Source organism: Cotesia glomerata, linkage group LG2 (assembly GCF_020080835.1).
Source record: "Cotesia glomerata isolate CgM1 linkage group LG2, MPM_Cglom_v2.3, whole genome shotgun sequence".
Lineage (NCBI taxonomy): Eukaryota > Metazoa > Arthropoda > Insecta > Hymenoptera > Braconidae > Cotesia > Cotesia glomerata.
The window spans coordinates 18,960,896-18,979,316 of NC_058159.1; the positions used below are offsets into that span (position 1 = coordinate 18,960,896).

Sequence of the window (18,421 nt, forward strand, 5' to 3'; positions counted from 1 at the left end):
GATAGATAGTTATTATTATTATTATTGCCCTGCCGAATACTCCTTGATCCCAAATTTTGAAGAATGACCACTTGATTATTACTTTTCAATTAAGATTTTTATCGGCAAGGAGGCCCCCATACCATCAGAGAAAATTTCAGTGGAAATTCACAATTAAAAATTGCTGACAATTCTTTTTGAGAAAGATGTACTTTTAGTCAGTGTAAATTTTCTGAAGTCACTGAAACATATATATATATATATAATATATAAAGTCAATTTTAGGCGACCTTTTTCAACGAAAAACAGCTGAAAACTTGCATGAAGGTGAGAACAGAAGCCTGTTCAAAAGCGGAGCTCTTAATATTAATATTAGAGTAGTATCTGTCCCCACTTTTTCATTTCCCATTTAAAATATCATAGGAAAAAAAATTATTTTTTTGTTTATTTTTAGCTCGGCATACACCTCATATATATAAGTCCATAGCATATTCTTTTGTAGAGAATTCAACGCTCTACAAAAAAAGGTCTCTTACACTTTATCATAAAGGCAGCTGTTCAAAGTTATTCAGACGTAAACTTCTAAATGTTGCCGGGTCAGCTAGTATATATATGTATATATATATATATATATATATATATATATATATATATATATATATATATAACTATATATATATATATATATATATATATATATATATATATCGGATATAACGCGGCTTGTCACGACGATAACGTCGCCAATTTACAACGGATCTCTACCAAACTCATCATACTTATTCTACAGATAAATACTAAAGTCAAGTTCGAAGATGAACTTAATCGGTCAAGTAATTTAGAAATATCAGGATTTCAAAATTTTGAAAATCATAAAAATTCATATTTCTTCACTTTCTTACTCGAATAATTTTTGAATGGGATAACTTATTGAAATTCTATAAAATACATCTGAAAGCTCTTTAAATAAGCTTCAATTTGAGTACTATATCATATGTGTAGTCGTAAAATTTTTTAGAAATGCCAGGATTTAAAAATTTTGAAATTATAAAAATTCATATTTTTTCACTTTTTAACCCGAATAACTTTGGAATAGGATGACTTATTGAATCTCTGTAAATTGCATCTGAAAGCTCTGTAAATAAGCTTCGATTTGAGTACCATATCATATGTGTAGTCTTAAAATTATGTTCTATTCCGCTATGCCAATTATGAAATTTGCTATTGCACTGGTTTTAAAATTTTTCCGTTGATATATATTTTTGTCAATTGCATAGAAGTTAAAAACCCTAGTTTTGTATACAATCCTCGTTATATTTTTTTTCTATTCATGATGAAATCTACTCCCATTTCGGCTGCCGAATGGTCTTTTTTCTTGTTTTTTGAGGATTCCCGGAAATTTTTGGACCGGTGTTATGAAAAATAAGATTAAAAAAAAAAAATTTTTTTTTTTCAATTGAACAAAAAAATAGAAATCGAAAAAAAAACCTTTCTGAAAATTTCAGGATATTTGCAGAAAATGTCAAAGTTTTATATGAAAGAAAGAAAAAAGAAATTAAAAATGGTTATCATCGAGAAATTCGGAGTTTTTTCAGAAAATCTAAAAAATAACAATGAAGATAGGTTTGAATAATTTTTTTATATTTTTTTCCAAAAAGAACATTTAATAACAAAAACTTTGAAAAAAAAAAAACGTCCCGATAAGTCAATTTTTGAAAAAATTATGGCAATTTAAAAATAAAAAAGCGGTTTTTTTGAAAAATTCATAACTTTTTTTTGGTTGGGTAAAAAAATTTGAAAAAATTATGAGAGACGTTTTTGATAGGGTAGAAAAGGATGGTAAACTTTCAGCCAAATCAAAAGGGGTCAGGGTCAAAAGTGGTCGATTTGGCGTGGAATGCCCCATATATATCCACAGATTCGGTAGAATCTGGCGCCAAGTTCCGTTCAAATCCGTTGTAAACGGAGCGCCAGACTACTGACTATGTTTACTGTAAGCAGAACGGTTTTTTGAGGTTGCGAAATTTTATTTAATTCTACGGTACTTTTTTTACCCAATTTGTTTATCATAACAGTAATTCATAATTTATTTCACCGTATTAATTAATTATATTCACTTATAACAATTTATTTACTTGAAATTATTAAATTTTATCAGCACATACTATAGCTCGCTCACAAATTTCGATCCTGACTTTTTTTTTATGGAGAAAGGTCAGCGCCACAGACTAGATAAAATAAAAATGTGTAGTAATCCTCCTATAGATACGCAACTACAGTTAAAAAAAGTAATTCACAGCTTACATTTACGACCGCCAGGGTGCACTGGAATTATATCTACATAAACTGTAGCTTCAAGAGAATAGTTTGCAGTAAAAAATGCTGCCAACGCGAGATTTAAGTTGGTACCAATTGTAAATTTTCATTATAATTACAAAAAATACTAAAATCCGAACAAAAACAGTTTCACTGTCAAAAAATCGCGCCAAGTCCACGTTCATAAGATTATTAGGAAAAAAAAATTTTTTTTTTTCTTTACAAAAAGATACAAAATAAAAAAATTTAAAAATCTAAGTAACCGATATGATTGTTTATGATTTTCGGAAATTAAAAAAAATCTTATTGTAAATTTAAAAATTAAAAAAAAAATTTTAGAACGTACTTGGTGTGCGTCATTGTGTATTTCAATTTTTTTAAAGTCCTAGTAAATAGATTTTACGAATTTCATTAAATGTATATATGATTTTTTCGAGCCTTACTCAACTATTATAAAGATAATATGACAAAATTTTAAGTAAATTCTGAGATGAAGACCAATGCAACAGATAGATTTCTATGAAATCTACCTAAAAACTTATAAGAAAACTATGAAAATGAAAACCACTAATAATCTTAGTAAATTTTCAGCTTTCATGATTTAACTACCATTGCTTCAATCGAACCAGGTTTTTATATTGACTTAATTGCAATATATTTTTAGTTATCAACAATATTAAGCGAGACTAAAATAAAATCGTTTACTCGATATAATATTCAAAATCAATTAATAAATGCGATGAGATGATTGCATTGTTATGAATTGATGTATTGTGAAAGTTGTCAAACAATGAACTGTGTTCGTCCAATCGGGTAATGCAATTAGATTGCAACGTTGTATCCCGCTAATCTAATAACTGTTCCCGTTATTTCGAGAGAGAGGGTGATACGATTTTCCAGTAAATGCGAATGCCACGCCAATTAATAGGAGGTCCTTTCGCCATCAATGTTAAATGAAAAATATTAGATTACGCATAAAATTAATTTTTATCTAATAGTTGAAGTCCTTATTTATCTACTAAGGAATTTTAATTTAGTCTTTACCGTGCAAATTTTTGAAAAAAAAATTTTTAAAAATGTTACTATTTTTTCCGAGTCTTACGAGAAAGTCAGACCTTAACAACTTTCTCGCATTATGGTATTAACTACCGATTAGATGGGGTAAAAAAAAACTCAAAATAATGTTTTCGAAATATTCAGGTTTCATTTTTTGCAATAAAATATATAGGTTGCCGTGGAATATATGGAAAAATCAAAATTATAAAATCACAAAAAATTCTCAAGCAATCTACATTAAAATGAAGTCAAAACATTTGGCAACGTTGCATAGCGCGCAAGCTTCAGACCATTCAATAAATTAAAACTAATTTATTTATTTACACTGACTGCAAAAACTTAAACGTGGTTAAGGTTATATTGTGCAAATGAAAATGTAAACAACTGAAGTTCAGCGTTGCCAAATCACGGTTAGGTTACTAGCAGCTGATTTGAAAGAGTCAAATTAATTTTTGTATTTAACTATTTTTTTTTTTTTTTTTTAAAATTTCAACGATTAATGCCTCATATACTATTTATTTTTTAATTTTAAGAATTTTTATGGGTTTTTTTTTATTTTAATTTATCGTATATTGACTACTACAGTTGTTTTGACTCAACTGGAGCGAAAGGACTTCCTTAAATGTCTAGATATAAAAAACGTTACTGCGATTATTTATTTTAATTAGCTGACTTATAACTCTTATCTATAGATTTTAACTGTTTTTAAGCGTTAATATGTATATGAAGCAAATGAAAAAAATAGTTTTATATTTTATATTCAAATAAATAAATATAAAACATTGATTTTAGAATAGCTAAACTCTTTTGGCCATTTTTAATTACTAAATTAACATTTTTATGTTATGAGAATTTTTATTAAGATGAAAAAAGTTTTCTTCTGTCTTTAGAATTTTTTTGAGCTCAAAAATACGTTTCACGGATATTTTCAAAAATCATTCGTTAGAATAACTGGAAATTTTTAAAAAATTTTTGAATGATTGCAAGATAAAAGCAAGATCAAAAAAATTCGTATTTATGGAAATTTTGATTACGTCTAACCCCTTTAATTCAATTCACGCATTGTAATAATAATATCAATAGTTATCATGGCTATCTCTTTAATTGAAAATTCATTCGCGATCCTTCTGATATTCAATAATTAAAACATCTATTCAATTTATATTATTGCATTAATGTAATAATACGTACAAGTTATAAATTTGACGGTTCCATGTCAATTTTAGTTTATTTAAATTTTAACACATGTCCCTTCATATGTATTCGATAAACATAACTCTTTTTTTCTACTCTAAATCATTTCATTGCCTTTGGAATGATCCTAATTCCCTGTAGCTAAATCTACAATTATGTCAATAAATATAGATGCGCATATTTTACATTACGTACCACGCGCATCAGACATATCTCTTCTATCTGCATTCACTAATTAGTACATCAAATTAACAAGTCTTATTATTTATTATTATGGTTATAAATTGTTTATATTTATAAAATAATTAATTTGAATTTGATAAAATGCCTACAGAAAATAAGCTTCTTAAAAAATTTCTAGTCTTTTTTATAAGTACTAGAAATTCGAACGCGCTTTGCGCGCTTCTGTCAAAATGTTTATCATCGACAGTTTAATTAATCAATATTTTTACAAATTTTACTCATTAATATTTAACTGTTGCCATGGTAACCGTTGTCATAATAACGGTTGCTATGGTAACTGTTGTCATAGTAGACGTTGCTATGGTAACTATTGCCATGGTACTCGTTGCTATGATAACCGTTGCCAAAGTGATCACCATAGCAACGAAAAGCAACAATAATGAAAACGTCACATCATCTTTTTAATAAAGGATATTAGATGTTACTTTGTTGACTTTCGCAGACTTCTTACTAAATTACTACCTTACATTTAGATAAGATTTGATTCGTGTTTTAAAAAAGAATACTTATTGGATTGTATATAAAGAAAAAAATTAATTGAAAATTCTGATTAATTGAAAATTTTAAATGTTTAGAAATCTATTTTAAAACTTCATGTCATCTCTCTTTTCTGACATTGAGCGAGTAAAATCATCATTATTATATGCAAGTAGTAATAATTTCTGGACTATCAAGTCTGAAGCTTTGAAAGATGGATCAGTGAAATCGTCACTAAGTATATTACTGATTCAATTATCATCATTATTGTACAACATTTAAAGAGAAAATAATGGCTGAAAGAAATGTCATTGCATTTTTATAAAAGCAATTCTAAAAAGGTGTTTAAAAATTTTTCAACTTTTTACGAGAAAATTTTCAAAAATTAAAAAAGTTGTTCAGTTTTTTTCAGATTTTAACGTTTTTGAAGCTATAGAAACTACTTGCGGGAACAAACTGTATATATGTAAATATTATAGGAATTTGAAAAGAATCGAAAGAATAAATTTTGAGAAATCAAAAGAATAATTTAATACAATAATATAATACTTAAAAATTAGGAAAATGGTTGACTCTGAAGGCCATCCCTGCAACTTCGCGCCAATTCTATACTTAAACGCTTGAAATTGCACTTATGACGTTTTTGAGCTCTTCGAGCTCATAAATACAATATGTATGTTATTTTAAGCTCTTTGAGCTCAAAAATCTGATAGAAGAATGATAAAACACTATTTTTTGAATTTTCAAATCGCAATAACTTTTGAATGAATGAACCGATTTCCACGCGGTTGGTTGCATTCGACGCAGTTTCTTAAGCTTCATGAAAAATTTTTAAGTTTGAATTGATAGAACAAGAAATTTCGGAGTAATTCCAAAAAACACTTTTTTCGGTTTTCTTTCGTCAACTCTCAAACGAATTAACTGATTTTGACCGGATTGGCAGCGATCGACGTGGTTTTTTGATGTTAAGAGCTGATTAGTTTTTGGAATTGATCGGTCAAGCCGTTTGAAAGTTATTCCAAAAAAACCACATTTGAAAAAATTTTTTTTTGTAGTGTTTGGGATTTCTCAAAATCTACTGGTCCGAATCGGTCCAAAGTACATTCGGAACCTAACTTCAGTCAAGCCCTTTCGAATGGCACCAACCGTAATTATACCGGTCAAGACGTTCAAAAGTTATTAGAGGTTTACATACATCCACATCCACATCCACACACACACACACACACACACACACACACACACACACACACACACACACACACACACACACACACACACACACATACGTACACTGTAAAAAATTTTTTGGACTCGGTGTGGTGTAAATGATTCGGTGTAAAAATTTTTAACACGGACGGTGTGAAAATCGCACTAAGTGTAGTGTTAAATTTGAACGGTGTGAATCCTAAATTTTACACCATCAAGCGTGTAAATGTATTTCCTAAAAATTTCTCATTAATTAATTTGATTGTTTAGTTTCAGACTTGTACGATATTAGATTATAAATATAAACATGTATAGAAATGAATATTTAAAAGTATGTTTTTTTTATACTATGCCATTTCACGGAGTAAAGTCATTCCAACGTAAATCTTAATATCATTGGAAAGTCTGCAACAAGAATGTTAATATTCAAGTTGTTAAAAATTAATCTAAGTATACGGTGGATCTTATGTAAGAGTCAATTGATAAAAATCGAATGTTTATAGTCTTAAATATATTTTTATATATATTTTTAAAAATATAAGCTCATCCCGATGTTACACTCATCAAGAATCTTCATTTAAGTACCCACATAATTTTTTTATATATTTATATATATATTACATATATACTGTACAAAAAAAACCGGTGTGTCCATGCGGTGTACGGTGTTAAATTCAACACCGAAATCAGTGTAGCAGTAACACCGTTCGCGGTGTAAATATTTTTTTTTGGTGTTAAATCGGTGTTATAAATTTTCCGGTGTTGATACTATTTTAACTAACATAATTTTTATAATTAAACTTTTTATGTTTAATAATTAAAAATAAATAATCAAAAAAAGTTAATATTTAATTTAGAAAGTTTAAAATAATAAAATATTCAGTCGATAAATAATGAAATAATGGTGTGAAATTCTCTCGATGTAAATTTTCGATCCGTGTTACTTTAACACCATTATTAAAGGACAATTTTAGAACATCATATAAATAATCGTACACTGTAAAAAATCCGGAGTGAATTTCACTCCCATTTCACTCCCATCACTCGGAGTTCTGGAGTGAAGTAATTAATCACTCCGCGTAGGGAGTGAATCCGGAGTTTTTATTTGCGGAGTGATTTCAGAGTGATTTCGAATTTCACTCCGAAAAACATCCGCGTTTGGAGTTTTTAAAATAAATAAAATAAGGATGAATTTTCGTTCTACAAAAAAAATCTCAAAATTAATCTTTATATATATATATATATATATATATATATATACTATATATATATATATATATATATATATATATATTTCTTCTGTGCGTGTGTTTGTCACTGAACTCCTCCTAAAGGGCTGGACCGATTTTAATGAAATTTTTTGTGTGTCTTCCGGTGGATTCCAGAATGGTTTAAATTCACAATTCAGTCCACGAGAAAATGTTTATTTAATAGATTTTTTATTTGTAAAATGTTGTTGACCTTGACTACCCACATGCACTTTTCATATATTTTATAAATATCATATATATAAGATATTTGAAAAAATTCATGTGGGTACTCAAATGAAAGGTCTCGATGAGTATAAAATCATAATGGACTTATATTTATGAAAATGTTAATAATTAACGAATGATAATGTATTTTGTTAACTAATGATGTTTTTAACGATATAAGCTCATTCCGATGTTACACTCATCGAGTTCTTTCATTTGAGTACCCACATAACATTTTTTATACATTTTATATATGTGGTATTTGTGAAATATATAAATATATAAAATATATCAAAAATGCATGTGGGTATTCAAATGAAAGCTCTTGGTGAGTGAGTATAAAATCAGAATGGGCTTATATTTACGAAAATGTTAATTATTGAAGAATGCCCATTGCATATTGTTAACTAATGATGTTTTTAACTATACAAGCTCATTCCTAAAATTTCTAAATTTAAGACGTGTGTACATGACAACGTCTGTCGGGTCCGCTAGTATATATATATATATATCTACATTTTTTTTCTTGACAATTTTTAATTATAATTAATTTATAAAAAAAAAAATAAATAAAAACATTATAATAATAATTAAAATGAAATATTATTAAAAATAATAAATTAAATTTTTAATAATTAAATATAAAAAGGGTTTATAAAAATATTTTCTTTACAAAAATTTATTTATTTCCAAATTCATTTATTTTGGAAGTGAATGCGGAGTGAATTTTATTATTAATAAAAATTAACTCCTTCTCGGAGTAAATATCACTCCCGCTAGGAGTGAATCAATTAAAAATCATTCACTCTTCATTCACTCCGTGTTCACTCCGCAAATTTTTTACAGTGTAAACTCCAAAATAGTACATTTTAGTAATTATTTCATAACTTCTAAGTATTTTTTTTAAGATTTTCGGAATACTTCTAAGATAATTTTAGAATCAATGCAATTTATTTGAAGCAATTTAGTTGAAATTCCGTCCATAAATCTTATGTGGAACCTTTTTTGAATAATCTTAAAACATTTTCTTAACTATTTGAGATCCAATTTTGAATACTTTTGAGACATTTTTCGGATATTTTTGAGATAATTTTGGAACATTTCTTGGACAGTTATAGAGTGTTTTTACAACAAATTTGAAACATTTTTAGAACAATTTTACGACAATTTTGAACGTTTTTTAAATGATTTTCATAGAGATAATTTATTTTTGCACAGTTGTATATTTGTCCCGAAATTAATGGATGAAAAATTTTTTGTACAATTTCAGGACGTTTTTAGAACAATTGAAGAATTTACGAATTACCCATTTACGGTGAAATTCAAAGAATTTTCTTTTATAATGATAATATAATGCTGTTGTGTAAGCTATGGGAGCTTATGTGTTACAATATGAGTTTATGTGCAAATGAAATATCTGAAAAAAAAAAAGCAAAGTTATCAAATTATTAATTTATCATGTTAAAACATCCATTATATTGTGAGAAACATCATGGTTACGATAAAAATAATTATTATATTGTTCCCAAACATTTAATATTGTAAATATTATTTAACTTGTTGTATAACATTCATTAAATCGATTTCTGCGTAATTTTATAAATCGAAAATTCTTAAATAAATTTTACTTGTCTCATTTTGATAAATATTGAATATTAATTGTGTTTTATGGATCATGTAATATTCATGCTCCGATACGGTGTAAATTTATTCTACTGTTACACCGGTATTACACCGGCTTAACACCGGATTTTTAACACCGCAAAAGAGCACCGCTACACCGTTGTTAATACACAGGTGTTACGGTATTAAGTCTCCGCATATTTTGGTCTTGTTGGCCTTTTTTTAAAGGTACCCCTGATGAATCGTGAAATCATAACGTCCTTTGAGAGATTGTTCTGTGAAATCAGAGATATCGCTGTTCTTGTTGAGTTTATGGTCCCATATTTTGCTCCTTTACTAAATCTATCCGCCAAGAATTTTATGACATCAGTGTTTTGAGGATTAAAGGCATCTATTCTTTCTTGGTCTGCAAAAAACAACCACTTTTTCAGGCAGCCTTCATATTGCTTGACTGTAGACTCTGTTATGGAGTCTAACATTATTTCCGCTGCTTCGTTTGAAATTACTTTTCTGATGAAAGCTTGCCTGATAATTTGCCGACCATTAGAGATAATTTGCGAGCATGTGGATGATTCTGTTGCCTGAAAGGAGATTGCAATAAATTAATTTTTGGTTCAAAAATTAGAGGTGGCTGACATAGGATAGAGGTAAACAGGGGATACCACGGCTGTGCAGGCCAATGTGGTACAACTAGAACTCCCGAAGCTTTATCATTAATTATTTTTCTTAAAGCTGGTAATATAAGGGCAAAAGGTGGAAATGCATAAAACCTTTCACTCCTCCATGAGAAAGTAAATGCATCTACTAACTCTGCGTCCGGGTCCGGATAGCGCGAACAGAACCTTGAGCATTTTTTGTTAACGCGAGAACCAAAAAGATCGATTGAGAAAGGGCCATAACAACCTAAGACTTTTTGAAAGGCAGTTTGTGACAATTCCCATTCAGTATCCAGATTTACTTGTCTGGAAGCTCTATCAGCTTCGACATTTAGCTTTGACGGAATATAAGAAGCTACCACCCAAATATTCCTACTCTCGCACCATTGCCAGATACTCCTTGCTAGCTCGCTAAGCCCTGGGTATTTAATTCCTCCCGCTTTATTAATATACGCTATTGCCGTTGTATTATCAATACGGAGTAATATTTCACAGTCGCGAGCCTCTAAGGCAAAACATTTAAGTGCAAAAAAGGCTGCTAGAAGCTCTAAATGGTTAATATGTAATTTTTGATCTTCCGGGCTCCAGAAACCGTGTGTCACATTTCCCTGTGATTCTGCATCCCAACCAGTTCTAGAAGCATCAAAACTGATGACTAGGCTGTAATTTTGGGTTTTTATTTTACTACTTGTTTTCGAGATATTTCTTTTCCACCAGAGTACATCTTCGAATACAGTCTCGTTTAGTTTCATAGATCCCTCAAAGTCATTATTATTTACTAACAATGCCAACCATTTTGCTCTCTCAAGTCTTTTGCAAAATACTTTACCATATTCTACTCCTGGGCAACAAGCCACTAAAATTCCTATTACATGAGCAATTGTCCTAATTTTATAGTTTCTATGGGGTTCTATGTCTCTTAGGAGCGAGATTACCTGAGATCTCTTTTTGGATGTTGGTTCAACTCGATATTTTTGCGAGTCTAAAACAAAACCAAGGTACTTACAGCTCCTGCAAGGAGTAATTTGGCTCTTAGAATAATTTATTATAAATCCTAAGGATTCTAGAAATTCGATGGTGTATTCTACATTCGTTTGACATGACTCAAAAGAATTCCCTATACACAAGATATCATCCAAGTAAATCACTGATATGAACCCCCGAGATCTGAGCTTATTAACCACTGGCTTCATAATTTTAGTAAAAATATATGGACTAGTTGATAAGCCGAAAGGTAGGCAGGTAAATTGGTACAGCTGGCCCTTAAATCTAAACCTAAGAAATTTTTTACTAGCTTTGTCTACCGGTACTAAGAGATAGGCGTCTTCTACATCAATACTTGCCATAAAAGCATTTTTATCTAGCAAGTTTCTTGCTGATCTTAGGTCCTCCATTTTAAAATGTGACGTTTGAATAAACTCATTAAGTCTTTTAAGATTAATTATGAACCTATCTGACCCATCTGGCTTAGGGACTAAAAAGTAAGTTGAAACAAATTGACCTTCATCTTCCGTGCAAGCTTCTATAGCTTGCTTTGAAACTAACTTTTGTATTGCAACTTCAACCCTAGCCTGTTCTTCTGGAGACCATGTAGGTTCCAGAGGCTCGGAAGTTTGAAAAGGGACATTCTCAAAAGAAATATTACAGCCTTCAATGCAGTTCAGAATAAACTTATCCTCAGTTACCTTTTTCCACTGTCCAGCAAAATATTTTAGTCGACCTGCTATTTTATTTACCTTACTAGAATCCTCGTTACCCCTGGTATCTACTTCTTCCTCGACGTCTGACCCCTGTCGGTATTGGTTCTCTGCGCTGGTCTCGATGATGTTGCCGGAACTCGGTGTCGGTAATTCACGCCCGTGAATTTCCTCGAAAAGTGGGAGCCCACCTGCCTGGATCTCGCAGGTGGGCCTCTCCCGTTTCCCTGAGCAAAAACTTCACTAGCTGGCTTTTTAGCTATTGGTTTATCAGTTGCCTTTAATGTAGAGGCAGCTTTAACTATAGCTTTGGCCTCTTTAACCTGTTCGGTTAACTTTTGACCATACAGCCACTCGTCTGATACACTAGCATCAAGAGTAGGCTTAAGGTCCTTGTCTAATGTTGGCGTAATAAAAGATTTTCTAGCCTCCGACTGCTGGTGAAAAATATCTGATAGGATCTTTCCCGTATCCCAGAGATGTTGTAACAGAAGTGTCTGGTTGACTGGTTCTGTTGAGACTTCTGTCAGCATGGAGACTGCTGCACTCAGGGATGACAGTGCTGTTCCTACGCAGCTCTGTGTCTGCTTGAAGTGTTCATCTCGTTTTTTAGCAATCTCAGTAAGGTGACGCTGTACCTCGAGATTGACTTTTGGTGCCTCAGTAACGAATTCACCATCTCTGGGATATTTCTTGAGAAGTTCTTTTCTAACTTCTTCTGAAATACCTTTTTCCATCCAGCCCTTCCACTATTTCTTAAGTTTCTCGTTAACTTTTACCTGACAGCCTGAGTCTGTGACTTCTTCGGCTAGTACTTCCAGAAGTTCATCATCTAGTTCCGGGTAGTCCTCTTCAATTGTAACTTCACCATCCTCTATATCACCATCGTAAGGTTTTTTCATCTCTGAATCTTTGTCACTAGACTCATCTACTACTAATTTTTCAGAATTTTCATTGGCACTATCGACGGGGTCTGTAAATAAAATATTTGTCATCAGTTTCATGATGAAACATAATGCCTTGTATCATAGGTATTATTCGTGTGGAATAAGCCTATCAGAAAGTATATATAAATGTATATGAATATAGATATATAACTATTGTTCGTATGGAACTAGGTTAGGCTCGTGTGGAGCTACCTCGTACGACCTTCGTATGGAAGGTATATTCATTTTGGATTTATTGGAATTTAATCATGTTTAATTAAATTATTTTTACCTTTAAGTGCTTGAATTTCTATATTAGGTGCCTTATTGGCGGTCTTTTGGACCTCGATGAGTTCAGCAATAGACTTTGCCATTGCGGTTATTTGTTGTTGTAAGTCTCGCTTTGAGATTTTTGGTGATCTACTGCGATCTCTTGAAGTCGAGTGAGATCTTCTAGGTGAACGAGATCTCTTTCTCGATTTTCCCATGATCGAAAGTTATTTAATTTATTTAAAATGAAATAAATAACAGCGATTTTTATTTTACGCATCCGTTGTCGTTGACACAACAAAACAATATGACGCCATGATGGTTGAGCGCCACGTAGCGGAGTTAGCGGGCAGGAAAAGTTTTTGAATTTAAACGCTAAAAGTTGTGTAGTTGACTCGTACTTGACAGTACTACAAGTAATCAATTATATAATCATCGAGAACGAGACGCAAGTATAATGAGAATCACAATTTTCACTTTAGTTAATGGTCTTACAAGTCGTAGAAAACAATTTCGTTACAATCTTAAAATAATTCTCCGACAAAGTAACTGATTATTTTCAAAAATAATTATGTTATTAAATCTATATTTTTAAATGGAGTATTAAAATTTATACGTGGTTTTATTAAAAACCATTTTATTAAAATGTTTAATAAATTAATTTATGTGTAGTTTAATAAATGTTAAAAAAACTTTCATCAAGTATTTATTAGTTTAATAAACGTTCATCAAGTATTGTTTTTTAATTTAATCCGTGCATTTTTGTTTTCGAATATAATCCATGCATTGCTAATTTTTACTTATAACGACTGTCGGCTATAACGACCATTAACAGGAGGTCCCTTCAACGTCGTTATAAACGGTTTTCACTGTAGTTTTGGAAAAGACAGTCTTACTTTGAGATTGAGATCGAACGGACGTTCTGGTGATCGCGAATTCGTTATTTTCTAAGTCTCAGTCTGTCGCAAGATATTATTAATATTGTTTGTATTCTAAATTAAGTCAACCTTGTACGAGTTTATTTATTCATTCTTAATAATTGATCTTGTTGTAATCGCGAACATTAATTAATTGTATTAATAAAAATGAGTAAATCGCAAGATGCTGAATCTCCAACAAAAGCCCCTGCCTCTCTGACATATATATAATATATATATAAATATATAAAATATATGAAAAATTGATGTGGGTACTCAAATGAAAGGTCTCGATGAGTCAATAGTTCACAAGATACAAGGTCATTTCTTAAATATGTATCTAGAAATAGAGCATTTTGGAATGCAGCCTAAATACTTATCATTATAAATTGACTATTGGTGAGAATGATATGAAACCATGAGAAGGCACAACTCCTGATCAAAACTTTTCTAACGATACCAAATTTAACGATAAAAATTTTATTTTACTCCGTAAAATAGCATAATATAAAAAAAAATATACTTTTAAATAATTATTTTTACATGTTTATTTATAATCTAATATCCTACAAGCCTGAAACTAAACAATTAAATTGTATTATTAATGAGAAATTCTCAGGAAAGATATTTACACGCTTGATGGTGTAAAATTTAAGATTCACACCGTTCAAATTTAACATTACACTTAGTGCGATTTTCAGACCGTCCGTGTTAAAAATTTTTACACCGAATCATTTACATCGCACCGAGTCCAAAAAAATTTTTACAGTGTACATACATACATACATACATACAGACGTACATACACCATCGCGAGGTTAGTCAGGGAAGCTTCCTGAGATCCCGAAACGTCGAGATCTAGTGAAAAATCAATTTTTGCAAAACCGGGTAAAACCAATAACTTCCCGATTTTTGAAAATCTTCGATTTTCATAGCGGGAAGTTAAAAAAAGAAAATACCAAGAAATATAACATTATAAAAGTGAAGATATTGAAAGTCTGGTCCTGGATTACAATATGACAATTGTAATTTTTTCTACAATTTTTTTTCCGTGTAGGGTTTTTTAGAAACCGCAAGCTTTATTACAGTAAACATAATTTCTTTGATCTCTGACTTTAATTATTTACACTGTTTTAAGTAGAATAATTGGATGTTGGCACATTTACTATTTTTTTTTTTAATCGTAACGTTATGTATAAAACAGTTAAGTTCAAGCTTTAATGAACAAACTTAAATTTCTATGGTCTTGTTACTCTACTCTTCGAGTGAGATTATGCGGGTCAATTGTCTAGCTCGTTAATATCACAGAGAACTTTGTTTATTTGAGTATATACAGTGAAAACCGTTTATAACGACATTGAAGGGACCTCCTGTTAATGGTCGTTATAGCCGACAGTCGTTATAAGTAAAAATTAGCAATGCATGGATTATATTCGAAAACAAAAATGCACGGATTAAATTAAAAAACAATACTTGATGAACGTTTATTAAACTAATAAATACTTGATGAAAGTTTTTTTAACATTTATTAAACTACACATAAATTAATTTATTAAACATTTTAATAAAATGGTTTTTAATAAAACCACGTATAAATTTCAATACTCCATTTAATAATATAGATTTAATAACATAATTATTTTTGAAAATAATCAGTTACTTTGTCGGAGAATTATTTTATGATTGTAACGAAATTGTTTTCTACAACTTGTAAGACCATTAACTAAAGTGAAAATTGTGATTCTCATTAATTTAAAGCTGCAAAAGAATTTGATGACATCATAAGTATATTTACTGCAAAACGAATGAAAGTATTTATCAGACGCTATAACCAATGCATTTTACTATGAGTTTACTACTATAAGTACTGTGAATTCGGTTGCTATAAACGATTTGTCGCTATAAGCAATGTTGTTATAAGCGGTTTTCGGTTTGAGAATTTTATATTTAATAGAGACGGGACTTAAAAATTTTGTCGTAATAACCGGCACGTCGCTTTAAGCGAAGTCGCTGTAAACGGTTTTGACTGTACTTCTTTACAAATGTTATATAACTGATATGTTTTTTTTTATTTCACTATTTCGCAATTTTTATTTTTCTTAATCATTTGTGTGGATGTGAATCACTTATAGTTAGAGGAAAAAAAAACATCTCAAAATAAAAGTTGGTCTGATTCATTAATTAGTTTTAGAAATAATTTTTTGTTGAACAAAAATCGTAAATTTTCAAAAACTTGTGAACTTAATAACGTTAATAGTTTGATGATATTAATTTTCCAAATAATATTTTTGAATCATAATAACTTGGAAATATTTTCCTCACCATGTCTTCAAGTTCAAAATTTATAAACATAGTTATGAAAATTGTCCATAAACATGTCAAATTATAAATTATTGGTATAACTTGAAGTATTCCGTATGAATTTGCAGTTGGTAGTAGTCAACTCGTCTATATAACCGGAAATTATACAATATCCGATTTCTCCCCATTTAATAATATTCATAACCTAATGCAAAGATATTTTCTATAAATTGTGACGAAGTCAGTGCAAGTAAAATAGAATCTTACCAAATTTAGTGAAATATCACAGTTTCTGAAACAGAAAGAATGGCCGAATGTAAGTTATTTGAAGTAATAAATGATTTGATGATCATCATACGTCTCATTTCTTGAGTGTTTTTTATGGCAAGTTTAGATCTCTTTACTCAACTCCATAAAAATTTGTTACAGCTTATTTTTTCTATTATCGACGAAATTTATGAAAAAATAACTTTAAAAATGCAACGCCATCAGTTCAAAATACATTTAACTTTGTAACTGAGTGGATGGGTATTTTGATTACGGCTGTTTTGGCGCAACGAGTGAAATAAGTGCGCCAACGATAAACGTATTTAATTAACGTAATCACTATAATATTCCGCACAATATCGTGATGTCAAAACGAATGGTAATATTTTAATGTGGAAATGAGTAAATGTAAATATTTATTCTTAAAAGATTTTGTTTTTCCAACAGTAATAATAAATATCAGTCTTATTTCCGAATTATAAAATGAACATCCGTTTTTTGATCACGACATTGTCTAAAATATTTGCACAGGTCGACTAGTTTATTCTAATAGAGACAGATTTAACAGGGTACACTTCTCGCGCTTTATCTCAAACAAGAAAAAAATGTTTTTCAAATATGTTTATTCATCGTATTTTATTTCTTCATAGTTATGGATAAAACTTGAAGAATATTAATATCAAATTACGATTAAAAAAATCAAGCTGGTCCTAAAAAGCGCTTGATATCCTAAAAAATTCTGTAGAAATCAATTGAGTAAATTAAAAAAAAAAAAAAAAAAAAAAAACTATTGTTTTAAAAATTTATGAAGATTCACTTTGATGGTTGAAAAAAAAAGTTTATGGTAGGATTGACTTTTGTTTAGCTTCAATGAAAGCTATAAGTTTTAAAGGATTTATTTGAATGATAAATAGATTTATTTATGTTTTGCTTAATTCTTTCAAAAATTTTTTTGTAAATCAAAGTATAGTTTATCTATATATATATATATATATATATATATATATAAAAATTGAGGTTTGTGTCCGTATATTTCACTTTGCAGCCAAAACTACGCATCGCAGACGAATAGTGTTTGTATGTGGCAATAATAGGTAGAAAGCTCCCATCGTGTACTATGGTGGTTGCAAGTCGATAGTTATAAGGGTGTAAAAGATGCAGGGGTTAAAACATGTTAACTTTAAAAATGTGAAACTATCATTGGTCTAAAATAATCTAGATTATCTGGATATACCAATGTTCTGATCAATCGAGAATGTTCTAAAAAATTCTAAAATGGTCTAAAAAGTTCTAAAATGTGCGCCTAGTATAGATTCTGATCGGATGATAATGTTCTAAAAAATTCTAAAATGATCCAGAAATTTCTAAAATGATCTAGAAAGTTCTAAAATCTACATTTAGATTCTGATCAAATGAGAGATATTTAGAAAATTCTAAAATGATCTAGAAAGCTTTAAAATGTATGTCAACATTCTAAACGGTCGATAATGTTCTGGATTGTTCTAGAAACATTTAAAACATTCTATAAAATTTAAAAGTTGAAATTTTTAGAACGATCCAGAAAAATTATTAATTAGTGAGGATAAATTTTGCGACTATATACAAGGCGAAATTTCGAGCCCATACTTCAGTCGATTTTTTACAAAAATTTTTAATTTATATTAACAAATAACTGTACTATTAAAAATGACTCAGCGAAGCGAATATTCACAGCTAGTATGGATGTAAAAAATATGAAGTGCCTTTTATATTGTTTATTATCATTATCAGTCTTACCAATAACTACAAAAAATTTTTGTTTTTGACTAAGGAGAT

The 18,421-nt window shown here is 29.8% G+C and overlaps 1 protein-coding gene and 1 long non-coding RNA gene across 2 annotated transcripts in view; one reads left to right on the top strand and one right to left on the bottom strand.

Annotated features, from left to right (window-relative positions):
- LOC123258688 (inactive rhomboid protein 1-like) overlaps positions 1 to 18,421 on the top strand; it is a gene marked incomplete at its 3' end in the record, with an annotated part of 68,888 nt that overhangs the window by 43,080 nt on the left and 7,387 nt on the right.
- Positions 3,388 to 18,409, bottom strand: LOC123258705. Its single transcript, XR_006508121.1, has 3 exons — positions 18,393 to 18,409; positions 6,931 to 6,937; positions 3,388 to 3,467 (listed from the first exon to the last, which is right to left on the bottom strand). It is a non-coding gene; the product is annotated as an uncharacterized LOC123258705 (long non-coding RNA).